The sequence below is a fragment of the Chiloscyllium punctatum genome, chromosome 40 (assembly GCF_047496795.1).
Source record: "Chiloscyllium punctatum isolate Juve2018m chromosome 40, sChiPun1.3, whole genome shotgun sequence".
NCBI classification, from domain to species: domain Eukaryota; kingdom Metazoa; phylum Chordata; class Chondrichthyes; order Orectolobiformes; family Hemiscylliidae; genus Chiloscyllium; species Chiloscyllium punctatum.
In genome coordinates, this window is record NC_092778.1 from 36616213 (window position 1) to 36631187 (window position 14975).

The 14975-nt window shown below is 39.6% G+C and overlaps 1 protein-coding gene across 3 annotated transcripts in view; it reads left to right on the top strand.

The window, feature by feature from the left end:
* The window catches only part of rbfox1 (RNA binding fox-1 homolog 1), a 1745467-nt gene that overhangs the window by 83528 nt on the left and 1646964 nt on the right, over positions 1-14975 (top strand). The gene's annotated exons all lie outside the window — the stretch shown is intronic.

Here is a 14975-nt window from a genome sequence, read left to right on the forward strand (position 1 = left end):
ATGTCACCTACCATGACTAATTTGATTAACTGCTCATTAAGACTTGCTCATTTCTCCTTCAAAGAAGCTCAATTCTTGAACCCTTTTAACAAATTTTGACCTTCAGACCAGCTTGCTCAGCTTAGCTTTCTAAGTTTGTTCATATTAGCTATATCTTGGCAGCTTCTGTGTCTTTTAATCAATTATGTTTAATTCACTCAATGAAACCCTGTTCAATCAAATTTCTTTAGCTGATAAATAGTTCACAATATCACATCTGATGTCTGGGTCTGAGTTTTTTAACCAAGACTCAAACTTTCAGAGTTACTGTGACAGTTTACATCACTTAACACAAACACGTGCAAACCTTCAGCAAGATACAGGAACACGTTTAATCCGGTGACATTTCTAATCTTTGGATCTTTGCCAGGCTTCAAGTGCATTTCCTTCTCATTTTATTTCGGCTAGTGCAGCAAATTTTAGGGTAACATCTATATGGTGCAAGCCTCTTTCCAATGCTACGCTGCTAGTCACCTGAGGTTTCCTGGCAGCAGTTGGAAGTTGTCAGGATACAGTAAGCTACACCATGGTCTTGTTGGATCTGCCAAGTTGGTCCACATTGGACAGGCTGGACTCCATACCTTGAGACAAGTTGGAGCTGGGCATCTCCATTGAACACAAGCTCCAGTGTACCTAATGTCTGACAGATGCATAATGGCTTTGCTCAGTTGCCTGGGCAACAAAGTCTGCAACTGTGTCTCTGTTGCAGTAGTGTACTACCCTGCTGTTCAATGAGTTAATCCCTGCCTCAGCTCCTGTACAGTTGTGTTAGGTGAGTCACCAAATGCAGTTCCACCTCAAATCTCTTCTAAAGTCTGTCTGGTGGTGATATCTAAGCTGGCACTTTTGCTAGTTGGATCAGGTGACAGCACAAGTTTCACTAACAGTTCCTCTTCCTCCATTGACTGAGAGACATTGATATTCTCAACAGTCAAAAAGGAAAGGCAAGGACCAGGATTAGCCTGTGATCTGAAGGTGAAAAGAAAGAATTAGATAGAGGCAGTTTTAGTACCTTGTTGGGAAGAATGCATGAGATGAGTGAGAAGGTGGAAGGGACATACAATATTAGGTATGAAGTGGCACTTGCCCCGAGATTATTAGTTGCTGTTGACTACATTCTTTCCTTGCTATGATGAGCAATATGCTGTTCAAGTCGGGAGAGGGAGTGCCTAGAGTTTTTCCTCTTGCTCTGGTGTTCTCCTGCAAGGAAAAAGGAAATATATTGTTGATAGTCTTATGACGTGTTTGAAGAGCATGTGCATCATATTGGAATAGTCGATAGTTTATGTCAGATATAAGTTGTGGTTGAGTGGCAGTTGTAATAATGGTGAATAGGAGGAAAAAGAATGTTGAAGTGTCTTGTGGTGTTTGAAGATGGTGAAAGATAGTTGGGACAGGCTTTTCGATCAATATTGAAACTAATAAGGCTATAAGTAGTACAGCTGCGAACAGAAAATATGAGAGCATTAACAATTCTAGTTGAATCGATATGTTTCTTATAGCACTGCAGCCAAGTGGTGATCGCAAAGTTCTTCAGATTGACATTCGAAGTGATACCTTCTTTCTGTATATTGTCATGTCTGGTATTGACATGTCTTCTTCTGAACTTCTAATTTATTTTTCATTTTAATGTTGGATATGAAAGGCTGGAAAAGATGACTTCCTGAAGGTCACTTGACGTTTCTGGATTGAAACTATTCCCCCGTCGGCAAGAAAAAAGATTAGGAAAACATTTCAGATTGATGTAAGTCAAAGCCCTTCCTTGAAATTAATCAAAGGGATATCATCGATTGAATGTGTTATTTAGAGACAAAGATGTTGGCTGCTGCAAATGCTCAGAGGTGTTAACCCACAACACAGGATGTGTAATCACCCATCTATTTGGAAAGGACATTGAACTTGGGAAACAGCCTATGTTGAAACAGCCATTTTTGTCTGTCTGAATTTAAAATGACCAACAGGTGTTGTGCCATCAAACCATCAAGCCATGCACAGCTGGAGATAACTCCCTCAATCTGTTCCAACTTCAAGTTTACCTGAGAACCAACTCTTAGAAATTCAACTACAATGAACCTCATGGCCTTCTACAATCCTTTGTTTTACAAGACCCTTGCTTCAACTTCAAATAAATAAATTCATCTAAGGAACCAGGCCTGTGTCATGGGAGACAGAGACTGATGACCACAGAGTGAGTGAGCCATAATTTGCAATAATTTCTGAGCTGTACCTGTAACAAGTCATTGTGTGCATGTGTGTGTGGGACTGGGTATGTGAGGCCTTTAATTCTGGCTATGTGAGAGAATAAATAACCTTCTTCATTTAAAAAAAACATGAAGGATGAGAAAACTCACATCTCTTTCGAACAAAGATATTGATCATGACAGGGACATGATAAAGAAATTATGTAGAGAACATTTTGTCTCTTTTGAGGAAGAAGTTGGCTTCCTCCCCACTGTCCCTATCAATAATTTCTGTGGAACATTGAAGAGCCTTGGCTTTCACATTTCCTCCTTCAGCTATTTATTTAACAACTTTCTCCTTCTTAAATGTAGCTTGAGTGAGTCTCCTTTAAAAAGTGCTGACTGATTTAAATGATATTACAGTCAGTTATATCTGCATGTAGCATAGATTTGAAAGGCTAAATGGCCTCCTATGTTTTAAATGACTCCATAACGCTTGAGGTTTTAACTTTATGTCTATGTACTCAATAATTAGTTATATTACTTATTACATGACTTCTTCCTGACAATTCCGAGGAGAAGGTTAATCCACTGAACAACATCTGGATATTCTAAATGAGGGCTTGAATACAAAATACAAAGTTTGATCTGAACGGCTTAAAATAAGGTAGATTGGTGGGCTATAGATATATTTAATCTGAGACTGATGTCAAACTCTTAAGAGTTCCATAAAATGGTTTTATGCTGGTGGTTGAAGGAATTGCTTTGTTCCTTGGTGTATATTTATCGAGAAACTGAAACCCACAGTTCTTATATGATCAGCTCTAGGTGCCAAACAGATGCACCAAATCAGCATGACAATTGCAGCCTGACAAATTGTAGCTGGCACTGCCACACAACCACAGGTAAATTGGGGGTGTGCTGACAGTAGTTTGCAATCTTAAGGATTTTGGTATCTCACATGGTAGAGGGCATTAGTGCTTTGGAAGTAGTCACAAGATTGATTCCTAATTTTAAACACCTTATTATCCAGAAAGACTTAAAAGAGTTGGCTGTGTATACCTTAGAGAAGCATAGATTCAGGCAATTTCATTGAGGTTAATAAAATAACAATGGTGTTTGCATGAACCATTTAGTTCAGCTGTATTAAATTGATTATGTGAAGTGCTTTGAGATTTTTTGATGTTAAGACACTATATTAATTCAATTATCAGAGTTGGTGAGATCCAGTGTAACTCCCAATTGGCTGTAGTCCTTCAAGAAATACTGAGATACATAATTATTTGGATAGTTCCAGTTTATATCTTTTCCTATGGAGCGAGTTAGCTCAGTTGGTGAGTGTGTGGTTCGGTAAAGGCCAACTACCTTGCCTGGTTCTATGACTGAAAGGCAATATCAGATGAACAGCCATGAAAATGGCTCAGGATAAAACATTAGCAGAAATGAGCTAACGACCTGTCTTTGGGAAGATTGCATATCATCCATAAATTAATTATTTATCTTGGCTAGCACAAGGGGACATAGCTTTAAATTGAGGGGTGATAGATATAGGACAGTTGTCAGAGGTAGTTTCTTTCCTCAGAGAGTAGTGTGGGCATGAAATGCCCTGCCTGCAACAGTGGTAGAATTGCCAACTTTAAGGGCATTCAGATGGTCATTGGATAAACATATGGATGATAACAAGAATATGCCAGTCCCTGAGGTTACAGATTATGGTTGAATACACTTCTGCTGCTCATGTCCAATTGCACCTCATTGGTGTTCAGTCATATGTTCAAAATCTAGGAGATAGTGAGAACTGCAGATGCTGGAGAGAATGGTGGCAGTGCCACACAATACAATAGACAATATCCTCAATATGATATTAGGGATTTGTTTCCATAAGGACTGTCTGGTGCTCACTCCTACCATACTGTCATGGACAGATGCATTTACTCCAGGTGGATTGGTGAGGACGAGCTCAGATGTTTTTCCCTTATCTTGGTTTTTTAACCATATGCTGCCTGGCATATCTAGCAACTATGTCCTTTAGGACTCAGCTAATCCGTTCTGTAATGGAGCTACCGAGCCATTCTTGGCAAAGAATATTGAAGTTTCCCACTCATTTCGTTGCACAAAATAGCTTTACCAATTAAAACTGTTCTACATGAATGATAATAGCCTCAGTGAAACAGTAGTCATCTGCTGGTTAATTATTGGGTTAGTTTTCAGTTTGTGTTTAAAATATACGTGACAGTTCAGCAGCTAATTATCATCGCTAATTCAGCTCAAAGGCCTTTAAAGAATAGAAAACATGAACATGTGCTAATAAATTCCTATTATGATTTTTTTAAAAATTGGAATTACAACTACATCAGTGATACCGTTAAGATAAATCAATGGTAATCTTTTATAACATATGCATTAAGGAAAAAGAAAGCTACATGTCCTATTTCCCTTCATTCGCTATTGAATCACCAACTGGTCTAATCAGCTGCTCACGTTTCTTGAATTCCAATGTAGTTGAGGAATGCATTTAGTAATAATGAGGTGGATTCTCTTAATTAAGTCTTTCATAAATAATTTCAGGCAAGTGAGTGACCTAGGACTGGAGGTTTTGTTGTTACCTTAATGACATTCACTGCAAAAGTCAAACTGACCTCACAGAATCCTTGTGGATCTATTTAATAATTACAAAAACGCAACTTTCAAGGTGAAATGCAGAACTCTTTCACATCTAGTGAGAAGGCTCTGACACAATATCAAATGTCAAATCACGTGTAAGTCATTCGAAGTCCCAGTGAGTACTTTCTGACATTACTTTTTCAGATAAATTGGACAATTCCAAACACATGTGAACTTTGTTTTATGGCAAGCAAAAAAAACCCAAAAAAATCCTCCACAAGCCAGTTGAATTTCAGTATCATGACCAGTGCTTATGTTACAATCTGTGATTGTCTGTTCTGCCTGGCTCTCTTCGAGGCCTGTGGATAGGGCTTTAAACGAAATAGTTTGGGGGTGGATGGCTTCAGTTGCATGGAAAATTATGGAAAAAGCTGAAGGAAGGCAGGGCTCAGCAGATGTTATTGAAGTTTCCAGAACAAATAATAAGGTAGAGAGAATGGAATGGCTCATGAATCTAACTGCAGGCACAACAATTAAGGGGTCACCTATGAGGAAGGAACAGTCAAATGTAGGACTGCAGGTGTTGGACTTAAATGCAGGCAGTATATGAAACAAGGTAATGAACTTGTGCAGATTTAAGTTGGTAGGTATGATGCTGCGGGTCTCACAGAACCATGGTAGCAAGGATATCAGGGCTGGGAATTAAATATCCAAGAATACACATCCTATCCAAAGGACAGGCAGATGGGCTTAGGGTCACCTTGTTAGTATGAAATGGAATTAAATCGATAGCAATAAGTGATATAGAATTGGAAGGTGTAGAATCTGTGAGAGTAGAGCTGAGTTGAAAAGAAGAAAAGATCCTGATGGGAGTTTATGTACAGGCTGCCTAGCAGTAGTCAGGATAAAGAGCAGAAAATAAATCAGGAGATAGGAAAGGATGTGAGAAAGGCACTCTTGCAATAATCATGGAGAACTTCAATATACAGGTGAACTGGGAAAATGATGTTGATAATGGTTCCCAAGAAAAAGGGATTTGTGAAATGTCGATGAGACTTTTTTTGTGGAGCAGTTCATGGTGCAGCCTGCTAGGGAACAGGCAATTCTGGATTTGGTGATGTGTAATGACGCAGACTTGATTAGGAGGCTTAAAGTGAATGAACACCTATGGGGCCAGTGACCATAATATGATAGAATGTACCCTGCAGCTTGAGAAGGAGAAGCTGGAATCACATTTAACAATTTTACAATTGAGTAAAGGGAGCTACAAAGACATGAGGATGGAACTAGCCAGGGTTGATTGGAAGGGGAGTCTATAGGGAAGATGATGGAGCATCAATGGCTGGAGATTCTGAGGGTGATTAAGGAGGCACAGCAGACATTCATTTCAAGGAAGAAGGAACACACTGAGGGAAGGGTGAGGAAACCATGGCTGACAGGTGATGTCAGTGATAGCAGAAAAGTAAAAGTGTGCAATATGGTGATGATTAGTAGGAAGCCAGAGGATTGGGAAGCCTTTAAAAACCAGCAGAGATGAACTAAAGAAGCATTAAGGGGGGTGAAGATAAAATATGAGGGTAAGCGAGCAAGTATTTTAAAAGAAGATCACAAAAGGTTTTTTCGATATCTAAAAAGCAAGCGGGGGCAAGAGTGAACATTGGACTGTGAGAAAATGAGGCTGGAAAAATAGCAGTTGGAAGTGGTGGAGGAATTGAAATGTTACTTTGCATCAGTCTTCATGGTGATGAAGCAAGCAGCATACCAGAACTTCAAGGGAATTGGGCGGAGAGGTGAGTGTAATGGCCATCACGAGACAGAAAGTGCTGGGGAAGCTGAAGGGTCTGAAGGTGAATAAATCACCTGAACCAGATGGGCATAATTTACATTTCTGAAGGAGGTAGCTGAGGAGATTGTAGATACATTTATGGTGATCTTTCAGGAATCACCGGAATCAAGAAGGGATCCTGAGGATTGGAAAATAACAAATGTAACACTTCTGTTTAAGAAGGAAGGCAGAGGATTGGAAATGATAGCTTGACTTCAGTTGTTGGTAAGATTTTAGAGTCCATTTTTAAGGATGCAATTGTGGAGTATTTCAAAATGCACGGTAAAATACAGCTGAGTCAATATGACTTTGTCATGAGGAGGTCATGCCTGACAAATCTGTTCGAATCTATGATGAGGTAATGAGCAAATGGGACAAAGGAAATGACCTGAAACCTTTCTGGAAATCTAAAAAGGCCTTTGACAAGGTGCTAAACAAGAAGATGCTAAATAAGAGTCCATGGTATTTGGGGCAAGGTAGAGGCACGGGTAGAGAATTGGCTGACTGGCAAAAGACAGAGAGTGGGAATAAAGGGATCTTTCTCAGGATGGCAACTGGTGATTAGTGGAGCTCAGCAGAGGCTGTACCAGGACCACAACTATTGATGTTATACCTTAATGATCTGGGCGATCAAACAGAGGACATCGTGTCCAAGTTTGCAATGACACAAAGATAGATGAAGGGACAGGTACCGTTGAGGAAATGGGAGGCTGGAGAAGGACTTGGACATGGAAGGGGAATGGACACAAGTGACAGTTGGAATACAATTGGGAAAGTGTGAGGTTGTGCACATTGGTAGGAAGAATGTAGGCTCAAACTATTTTCTAAATGGGGAAATGTGTCGTAAATCTGAAGCACAAAGTGACTTGTGAGTCCTAGTTCAGGATTCTCTTAAAGTTAACATGCAGATTCACTTGGCAGTTAGAAAGGCAAGTGCAATGTTAGCATTCACTTCAGGAGGGCTGGAAAACAAGAGCAGGGGCATAATGTTGAGGCTGTAAACATTCTGGTCAGGCTGCATTTGGAATATTGTGAGCAGTTTTGGGTCCTGTATCTGAGGATGCATGTGTTGATATTGGAGAAGGTCTAGAGGAGGTTTACAAGAATGATCCCAGAATGAAGGACTTGACATATGGGGCAGAGTTGAGGACTCTGGGTCTGTATTCAATGGGGTTTAGATATTGAGAGGCCTGGATACAGTGGACAGGAGAAGACGTTCCCATGAATAGGGGAGACTAGGACCTGAGGGCACAACCTCAGAGTGAAGGGATGACCCTTTAGAATTGAGAATGAGGTGGCATTTCTTCAACCTGAAGGTGGTGAATCTGTGGAACTCATTGCTATAGAACGTTGTGGAGGCCAAGTCATTGAGTGTATTTAGGACAGAGATAGAAAGGGTCTTGATTGGTAAGGGGTTCAAGGGTTACAGGGAGAAGGCAGAGGAATGGGGCTGAGAAACATATTAGCCATGAGCAAACAGTGGAGGAGACTCGATGGGCCGGATGGCCTAATCCTGCTCCTGCATCATATGGTTTTATGGTCTTCTGTTTAGATTAGATTAGATTAGATTACTTACAGTGTGGAAACAGGCCCTTCGGCCCAACATGTCCACACCGCCCCGCCGAAGCGCAACCCACCCATACCCCTACATTTACCCCTTACCTAACACTACGGGCAATTTAGCATAGCCAATTCACCTGACCTGCACATCTTTTGGACTGTGGGAGGAAACCGGAGCACCCGGAGGAAACCCACGCAGACACGGGGAGGATGTGCAAACTCCACACAGTTAGTCGCCTGAGGCGGGAATTGAACCCGGATCTCTGGCGCTGTGAGGCAGCAGTGCTAACCACTGTGCCACCGTGCCGCCCACTATCAATGTTCTATTATCAATGAGGTTCTGTCTGTCTTGTAGCACTCATTGCTTCTGAACTCTGTTATGGACACCTTTGTTTTGTCCATCCAATGTCCTCATCGTCCTCCTTAGAAGAAGCTGACTGACTATGTCCAAGTTTCTGGACTTAGTTTGGATGCTGCAAATGACTGACAGGGTGACCCCCTGACTGACAGCCAGCCCTCTTTGACTCAACTGAGGAGTATTCCCTTTAGATTTGGAGACATGGCCATTTGTTTGAAGCACATGCGGTGTGTTTGCTGCATACGCTGCTGGCATGTACAACAGGTGTGACACTGATATCACATGATGTCATGCAACAATGTGTTTGTGCCCTTGACTGATCACTGCTGACACCTACTGCTGTACTGAATGGTACTATGAACCTTCGAAGTTCTGAGTAAGACGCCAATAAGAAGGCACACCAAAGCAAGGCAGAGATAGTGTGGGTATTCAGGTAGATGCAAAGTGAGTGAGTGCTCAAAGAAAACTAAGAGCCCTGCAATGTACTCTATTCCCATTCATAAGGTGAGTACCTGGGATTAGCAACAAGTTCAAAGTGTGGTGAATCTGTACCTTTTTAAATGGGCTGCCAAAGTGTAATAAATCAAGGCAAGGCTGAAAGAAGTTGTGAGTATCCATGTAGGTGCGAAGTGAGTGAGTACTGAGAGAGCAAGTTAAGTGCCCAGAGAAACATCCTGTTTCAATGCTTGAGGTAGGCTCAAACTATTTTCTAAATGGGGAAATGTTTCATAAATCTGATGCCCGAAACATCGATTCTCCTGCTCCTTGGATGCTGCCTGGCCTGTTGCTCTTTTCCAGCACCACACTTTTCAACGCAAATCTACCTGAGGGAATTACTATAACATAAGGTGTTGGTGTGCTCCAAAGCACAGCACTGAAGTTGAAAACTGTATTCTAAATGAGCCGGGCATGTGCAAATTTGTTGTGGTGAGGCTGGTGCATGTCCGATGCTAACCTTTATGGATGAAGAATTCAGGTGGTTGTTACCCAAGCAGCATTCCATGAGTTGTTGGTGAGTACTGGCCACAATGGAAGCCTGTAGGAGCAAGCAGTAAGCTGGAGTCAATAGGTACTCTTTTGAATCAGGAACTGTCACCGTCTAGTTTCGCATCACCATGTGGGAGAGTAATAAGCACAACATAACTGAGACAAGAAGAGAGAATGGCCCAGTGGTATTACTGCCAGACTATTGGATCTGGGTTCAAATCTTACCAGGGCAGATGGTAGAATTTGAATTGAATAAATCTGTGGAATTAAGAATCTAATGATGACTTTGAGATCAGTTGGGTGGAAAGAAAAACATCTGGTTCACTAATGCCCTTTTGGGAACAAAATTGTCATCCTTAGTTGGTGCATCAATTTGAAGTCAAGTACAGATATTGGAATTTCCAAGTGGAACTGTAATCTTGCTTATAGTCAGCTAAGCATGTGATACATTCTTCTAAGGAACAATCATCAATACTATGAATTGTTGACCAAGCTTCAAAAGCATTCAATTAGCAAATTTTCATATAAATTTTATCCAGGAATTTAAGAGAATGTTGAAACCATCTCCACTCTCTAGTTGTTAAGTTTCTAGTTCAAAACACATTTTTGCATGTTGCTTTTGGTAGGAAGCAAAAATGCCCTGGGCTATTCCATGCTTTCTTTTTAATAGGGACATAACCCATATCATGCATTGACATTTAATTTTCCATTGGTCAGGCATGTCCTGGCTCCATATATCTGGTTTTGGTCATCTTGCTTTAAAGACTTGAAACTTGCAACCTTCTCAAACTGCAAATTCCTATTAAAATCTTTCTGATAATAGACCTTAGTCTCCCACCTTCACTTTTACTCATTCATCCTCTTCTACCCCATGTTAAAGGACCTCCAGGCTTGTTTGTGAAAAATACATTCTAACTGAAATGCTGTAGTGTAGACTGCTAATTGTTTGCAGAGACCTTACATTTGTGTTTAAGGCAAAATCTCCCCTTGTGCTGGCTGACTCTTCCTTATATACATGTCTGAGTATTGCTAAATAATCATCACCCAGATGTGTTTATCTTACTGCTATCGCCTACTAGGTATTTAACATCCATCAACGGAACCACTTAGATATGAACAGTTTTTATGTCATGTACTGTGATTGATCTATGTTCAGAAATTAGCTTTTGGTTTCTTGTTCAATCTTTTGGAACCTCTGAAGAACCATTGAAAAAACATGCTCCTTTATGTACCCTATTTTCTGTACATCAAAGGTACAAATCACAGTCAAGACCTGATGACACATCTGTTTCTAAATCCTTTGAAGATAGTCTTTTCTCATCAAAACTGTTGTAGTTCACTTCAAAGCAGTGTTTCTCAAGTATGTCTTCCTGACTTGCTTTTGAATCCTTTGAAGGGCAGTCTTTATTAACTGTTTGATTTCTATAGTATGGTCAACAGATCCCTCTATCTCTTTATCTTACCCTGAACCACCAAAGTTACACTTTAATCACTCATGGCTGATGTCTTTACTATCACTTATTTCCTTTTAGAAGTATTTCTTGGATACAACACACAGATAATAAAAAGAGGCTTTCTTGTCATTTACACTTGAAACTATCTGGTTGAAAAGTCAGTTGTTCCAAGATAAAAAGAAGCTCAGCTATTAGTCCTTGACTCTCCAAAATGTCCAACAAGTGACACTAGAGGATCAAATTGAGTGGGACGGGTTGGGGGGAGGTGAAATGGTTTGCAATTGTCGGTTTTTTGCTTAAAGACCAATTTCATCCACAGTACATCTTATATGTACTTTTTAAATTGTGTGAAATAACTGGTGCATACAACAGTATAAGAATCTTTTTGTGTGCTAAAATTCATCATGACATACTGCTGAAAAAAGATACTGTTTGTCAAAGTATTTTGTGTGTTGCACTCTTAAGGAAAGTTTTCACGAATACCAGCTCAAGGAGAAAGCCAACATTGATTCTGCCTGAAGGAAGAGAGCTGACTCATTGGCAGGTGGACACTGATTTGAAGAGGGTAAAAACAATGACTGCAGATGCTGAAAATCAAATACTGGATTAGTGGTGCTGGAAGAGCACAGCAGTTCAGGCAGCATCCTATGAGCAGCGAAATCAACGTTTCGGGCAAAAGTGGATTTCGCTGCTCGTTGGATGCTGCCTGAACTGCTGTGCTCTTCCAGCACCACTAATCCAGTAACTGATTTGAAGAGGCGTTGCCATGGGAAATGCACCAATTCATGATGATTGATAGATAACTGTCAGTCTTTACTTAAATTCTAAACCAGACAAGTTGACTCTGGTAGGGGAATTGCCTTGAGAAATGACCCAGCAAAGGACAAAAAGACTGGATATCACATATTTTGTTGAGTTGAAATCAATTTAAGCTTGTCAGTGAGGTTACAGTGTCCTGCATTTGTGTGTACTCGAAGCTACCTATATTAATATGTGCCTGTTTCAACTCAACAAAATAGGTCACACCCAATCACACACTTTTGTCATGCAGTACAATTGTTGGTTTTCCACTTGAATCAGCATTCTTGCAAATTGTCCTGATGTGTGCAAGATGAAAAGCTTTGATAAAATGTGTCTTTTTTCAATGATGCTCAAGTTCTGTGGTATCAAATTACTATCGCACGATCTCTTACAGAAAATTAAGAACATCAGTCATTAAATTAATTCAGTTGTCATATATGTTTCAATGAACATCATTAAACTTCCTAGTGATGTGATTTGCTAAATGATTAATTTGCTGGAACCAATGATCTTTTTATGTGCACCAGATATCAATTTTTCAATAATTTTTTGTGAGAAGATGAGCAGAAGGGGATTATTGGTGGTACCACTCACCTAACATGTAATCTTCAGGTTGCTATTTCAATATAAAGTGAGCATTAAAAATAATCTTTAATAAAGAAAAAACTACATGATATAAATATTAATGGATAGCTGGAGTCAAATGGAAAGCACTGCACTCAACTCATACATGGTCAAGTGTCACTCTTTATGGAATCTGACAATTCTGCTTTATGGTTCACTTGTATGTTTCATTATCTTCGATTAAATTCATTGAAATACATTGCCTTTTATGATCATTGCCCTGAAATATCTAATTTCAGGTTGATACAATTAGTATTAACAGAATAAAAGTTTTTTTTTATTGTGATATCTTGGAGGGATCAAATAATGGCGCTAACAAACAAATATTTGGTTACATAGATTTAAAATTTTTTAAGAATTCATTTGTGGGATGTGGGCATCGCTGGCCTGCCAGCATTTATTGCCTGTTCCTAATTGCCCTTGAGAAGGTGGTGGTAAGCTATCTTCTTGAACCGCTGCAGTACGCCTGCCTTGAGTTGATCCACAATACCAATAGGGAGGGAATTCCAAGATTGTTCAGACAGAACAGATAGTTCACAACCAGTAGCTCATGTATAGAGGTCCATCTCACACATTTGTTTGATTTGCAATTAATATACACATCCTTTGAGTTTAGGAAAAAAAGATGCTTCACTCACAGCATGAATTTTCTTATTCCTACATTTATTGGGAATTTATGTACCCTCCCTGTGCTTCCTCCCATGTTGCTTTGTGTTGCTTTAGGACAGTAGTGATGTATCTCTACCGATACTAAAACTGACAATTCTTTCTCCCATCTTTGTATTTGATCCCATTTTTATTAAACAGACTATTAACTTTTAGAAGCAACATAAATAACATTTTCAATCAGTACTTCTTAAACATAGCATGGATGGGAAACATATTGATGTGCTGTGTTATATACTTCCAACTGCTGAGCAGTGGGTGTTGTATGTACAATGAACGATGTTTTTAAATGGACTTGCAGGTGATGCTACTTTAAAAAAGAACCTTGTTTCTTAAAGAATCCTCAATTGATTTTTCAATTGTCTGTTTCTCATGCATTCATAGAGGTTGACTGTCATTCCCTTCATCATTAAAAAAACACTATGAATGAATCTGCGGGGGATTTCCCAAGAAGTTGGAGGTGGGTTTGGAGATCAGTGGGGGAGTGCTGGCAAAATGGCAACAAAAAACTTGAATGGAAATTAGGCAATAGATTTCTTTTTGGTTGGAATAATCAGAAGAAATCCCATGGACTGTTGTGTGATAAAAAGTAGAGCTGAAATTCAATGGAAGAATTTACAAGACAGTTGAGACCAGATTTTTTTATAGTATAGAAACTTGGGAAATGTCAAGAAAAAAGGAACAATGCATAGTAATGAGCTGTGAATATTGAGATAGTTGTATAGAATGAGACGATCAGTATCCAGAACATCAGTGGGTCAGCAAATACTGTTGGACTATCAAAGAAGGTACTCAAGAAGAAATTGAATGGGAACGTCATATGTTGTGGATAGGCGAGGGAAAATGTGGTGGGAAAAGTGATTAGATGGGACTGCCAGGAAGAAGGAGAAGAGGAAAGTCTGAAAGCAGGTAGTGAGAGGCTGAAACACAGTGAAGAAGAGCAATGGGTGACCAACAAGAGGAGATGAAGAAGAGTGATCAAACAGCATTGTGGCAACCCAAACAAAATGGGGTAATTTAATTATTGCCAAAAAGAGATATAAAGCCAAAGCTTTTCATCTTTCATCAGGGCTTAAACACAAGAAATCCAATTTGAGAAAGGAAACAGCAGTTTATATAGCATGCGAAGAGGGAACTGATTGATTTAGCTGTAGTTGGCATGAAAACTGTTAGCTGTCAATCCTGGATAACTGAAGAAATTCAAACCAGGCAAAATGACTCTGATTGGTCAGAGTGTTGCCCTGGGACTGCAGCAGGGACTGACTGTTTTAACAGCCCTTTCCTATTGAAAAACATTGTCCAATTTGTGGTCAAATTCATTTTGTCAACAAAGTACAGGGTCTGTTGGTGAATAAATGTAGCTTCTCACATATACAAATTAACATTCTTCAAGCCTGACTAATAATCTTCAATTGGTTTCTGGTGTAGTTCTTAGCACAGTCAGGATACTTTTATAAATGCTGTCCAATAGTAAAATCACATGTAATGTGGAATACTGTGTTCCTGACTTTTTTTTTAAATGGAAGAAGCTGAAAGAAGAATGTGATTGGTCAGTAAGTATTATTGGCATAAATGTATGCCAGCAAGGAAGTAATGTTTCTTTGTTTGCAATAAATTGTGATTTGGAATACCTAGCTTGGAAATGTAGTGGAAGAAAATTCCATATTGACTTTCAAACTAAATTTGGACATTTACTTAAGAGGAGACAGGCAAAAAACTTGCGGTTTCAACTAAACCTGTTGGATTATAACCCAGCTTCATGTTATTTTTGTCCACCCCAATCCAACCCTGACATCTCCACATCATAAGAGGAGAAACTGCAAGTACTCTGCCTATTTTGTTATAGATTTTCTAGAACAGGATGCTTACCTTCTAAA